Source organism: Coffea arabica, chromosome 3e (assembly GCF_036785885.1).
Source record: "Coffea arabica cultivar ET-39 chromosome 3e, Coffea Arabica ET-39 HiFi, whole genome shotgun sequence".
Lineage (NCBI taxonomy): Eukaryota > Viridiplantae > Streptophyta > Magnoliopsida > Gentianales > Rubiaceae > Coffea > Coffea arabica.
The window spans coordinates 16,781,837-16,786,057 of record NC_092315.1 but is presented as its reverse complement, the minus strand read 5'-3'; the positions used below and the strand labels follow the sequence as shown (position 1 = coordinate 16,786,057).

Here is a 4,221-nt window from a genome sequence, read left to right as displayed (position 1 = left end):
GACATATACATAAGTAAAATTCTGCATCGAAAGAATAACATAGTTGGCTAAAAGTTGAATTTGAAATTAGCTACTATGACCCACAACCTCCTGTGAACATAAGCAAAATAAGCCACAACCTCCTATTTATCGAGAAATCTTTATCCCCTTGTGTCTTCCTTCAAGCGTGAACATTGGCTTCAGATGTCAACATTTTTTTGTTCCAAACTAAATCACATCATTATAAAAAAAAATAAGGTCAAGAATTAAAGCTAGAATCTCTACTTTATAGCTACAAATCTTCCATAAGATGTCCCTCAAAAGGTGCGAAATATTGGAGAGGAAATCAAGTTATGCAAGTTGTAGCAACCATTGTTGACTGGAATTTCTTCGAAAATCCCTCAAATTTCTGGCCGAATTCTGGAAGGGATCCTCCCCTATTTCACCAAAACTTTCTACCTCAAATCCCTTCAGGAATCCCTCCAAAATTCCGGCTGGATTCTTGAATCAGAACAATAAAAGCAAAAACCTACCTTCCCTGGTAAGAACAGAAGAATCAGGAGATTATGGCAAAATGTTTGGTCAAGACCTTTATAGCCTAGGCACCGGAAGAGGATTAAGCGCAGGTTCAATTTTCCAGGGTGAAACCCTATCAGGCCGAAGAATAGTTGAAGTTTCATCCCATCTCACCTTAAAGAAAAGGTTACCATTTCAGCTCCATCACAAAAAACAAAAATGAGACAAAATGAAGTTCAAAGATACTACCTTCAGGCACCTCCACTTTGATTCTGGCCACCTTTTTGGATCAGCTTCTTCAGTACCAACAATAGCTCCAGTAAATCTCTGCTCTGGAGCCTGAGCCTCTTCACCTTCAAATCGTATTTTAAACCTCATTCCAATGGAGTAGCTGTTTTTCACAGACTTCATATACTGGTCAAAAGGAACAATAAACTCAGAGGGGCTCGTCCTGTAGACGACAAATAGAGAAGGAAAACCAGTCAGATTCTCAAGCAAATGCAATTCCACTAGCATCCAAAACCATTCATCAATCATGTTGCTTTAACATATAAAGGTGCATGTTGTGAAACATTCTAATCTTTGGCTTTGTCAGTAGACAACTTGAAACAGAGAGTGATACAAGTGACATGCCTAGGTTTATAATAAACTGTAAGCATTGTTTTAGTTTGAATGGCATGCCAAGCTTTTGCAAGCAGACCAAGATGCATGCTGAGACTGGACATGACTGACGATGGAGCATTTCCTTGCTGTCTCTTGGTTCGTCTCACCCCAACGCGGAGCTCCCCATTTTCACCTCTAAATATGCAATATTAATCAATTTGAAAAAAAAATAATTCTTGTGTAGAGGACGATAAGAATTTTGGGATGATAGCAAACCTGAGAAATATGAAGACATCCCCTGCAACAAGCCTTTTTGAACTAGCAAAAACACTCCCAACTGCTCTGAAGGTGGTGGCTTCGTGGTTGACCTGGAAATCAACAGAAAATGCTTTTCTAATCTGATGTAATACAACACGGTAAAATGGTCTACAGTCCAAAATGTGCCAAGTTTCTACATTATACCACGAAAGATATGTCTAAACCGCCACTCATTTCCATGCAAATCTTTGGCCACCAGTTCTTGATTAGGAGGGTGTTGAGACATGTCCTGTCATAGACAACCAAATAGATATACGCATTACAACCCCCAATTCCCGGAAAAGTACTAACAAACAATAAAACACTTCAAGCCTTGTAAAAGCACTCACTAGCATGGTTCAAAGTCATGGTCGCGGTCGCGGTCGCGGTCGCGGTCACGGCCCGGAACGTTCCATATCGGTCTCGGCATATCGGTTGCGATCTCGGTGAGACACAAATTTTAAAGTATTTAATATTCTAAAAATTGTTAATAATATAAAAAAGTATGCTAAATAAAAATAATTAAAAAATAGCAAAAGAAACGGCCAAGTCAATCCGTCGCGGTATATCTCGGCTGATTTCTCGTCTTGACTCGGGATAACTCGGAATGAGTCGGTGTGACTCGGCCGAGTCAATCCGTCGCGGTGACGACTCGGCCGATTTCTCGGCGAGTCAAGTATTTCGATATCGTTTCGTCACGGTATCGTATCAGTAGGGGTCGAGACGGTAACGACTCGGCCGAGACTTCGAACCATGCTCACCAGTGGTGGCAGACATTCATCAGCATGTCGTCTCAGCACTGAAAATCCACCATGAGTACTTGTATCAGATGCAGGAAAAGTCTTACAAAAAGAATGCAAATGGAACCTCAACGGAGGGGGTGGCACTGGCTCTTTCTTCACAGCATTCTCATCTTGCTGCCATTGACCATATAAAAAAAATTGAAAATTCCAAGAAAATAACCAATTCCAAGACAAGGTAAACATGCAATGAACATGGTTCCATATGGAGACTCACATCTGGCTCAGGCATCAGAGTAACTAGCGCAAACACCTCATCAGTGTCCGGTTCAGCCTGCATATGTTCATACATTTTACATCCAGTTATAAACCACACACACAAGTGACAAGTAGAACCTCAAAATTAACAGCTGATGACCTGATGGTCGAACTTGAAATACCTTTAATTGAACATTAATCACACGACAAAGGATCTTCCAAGGCAGATTATAAACAGGCATCGCCTGGTCTGCAACCTGATTAGTTGACGCTTCAACCTAAAGAGAGGAACAAAACCCATGACAAGTCGGCCTCCATATACAGCAGTACATTCACCCAAAAAAATACAAAAAGGACAATAAAGTTTCCGAAATATTCCCCCCTTTGAGCTGACACCAAGTATGATACGTAAAAAGTTACCAAAAATTAACAAAAAAAAAAAAAAATTCTATCTTTCAAAGCAGTGAAGCATAATAGGCTTGTAAATGAAGATAGGACATAAAAATGAAGAAACCCAGGAAAATTTTGTATGAATCTGAAAACAAAAATTGCTGATAAAGCATTTAGATAGATAAATGTAAATGCACGAAGACAAAAAAAAATGAAGAAACCTATGAAAAACTTGCATGAATCTGAAAATGAACATTAACGATAAAGCATTTGAATAAAAAAAATTAATTAAGAAAACCTGTTCTATGTGGCCTTGAGGAAAATAGTACACAAGCTCTTTCTGACGAGGCACTGTCACCAACGGCCCAGCACATGCCCGCCAAAGCTCCGTATACAGAGCCGTCTCAGCATCAACTGACATGGTAAAACAGCCCAAAATTAGAATCCACAAGAATCAGACCCGAAAATGACTTAGAAAAACGAAAACTCACGCCAGAAATGAGAGCAAAACTTCATGAATTACCTTTTACGGCACCGGAAACACTTTTAGCCACTTCCGGTTGCCCTCTTGGGCCATCACTTGGCTCAGTATATCCCTTGGTCGACACCTCTGAAGCAACCATTTCTACACCCTACTCGTTAACACAGATCTCTCATCCAAAAACCCCCACCAAGAAAACACTCAAAACACGAGCAAAAACTGCAAAAGCCAAAAAAAAATATATATATATATATTCCAGTCAAGGCCACCAAAACACTATCACTCAACTCAAACTCATAAACCCACAAAAATTCATCAACAAACCCACGAAAATTCTCCAAAAGACCACAAAGTTCTTTTAAGTTTTTCTCCCTTAATTCACCAGCTACCAAGAGTTCCAAAGAATTCACCTCAGAAGCAGCTCCAAGAATCTCAGAACTTCACAGCAGTGAGAAACCCGAGAAATTTATGAGAAATTTAGCTAAATATTAGAGAGAAAAAAATGAGGAGAGAGAGGAGGATAGAAATGAGAGAGCAAAGTTTCATGTAAGTGATGTGGAGAGCAGGAGAACAGATCAGAGGAGAGGAATACATATATAATCGAGTCGGCTCGTGAACTAACCAACTTAATATTTTTTAGCTCAAATTTGAACTTGAGTTCGATTTAATCAATTTGAACTTGACTCAAATTCGATATTGACCAAACTCGAGTCGACGTCGAGTTCGAACTCGAACTGCTCGCAAGCGACTTGATTTGTTTGCAACCCTAGTCCATGCCACCACCTCATTAATTTACCACCACCAGAATTGTAGCAGGATTCATCTCGCCCGATTCGTCGTTGTCTCGTTTTCCATTTTCTTGCATCACTTGAGATTCTCCCCTGGTAGTAGGTAATAGTTATCAATTCCAACACGTACACTGGCATTTACATGCCCATAGTTTCATTAAACTAGATA

The 4,221-nt window shown here is 39.9% G+C and overlaps 1 pseudogene; it reads right to left on the bottom strand.

Moving 5' to 3' along the window:
- Positions 1-561: 561 nt before the first annotated feature.
- Positions 562-3,446, bottom strand: LOC140038675 (auxin response factor 2A-like; annotated as a pseudogene).
- Between the last annotated feature and the right edge of the window lie 775 nt (positions 3,447-4,221).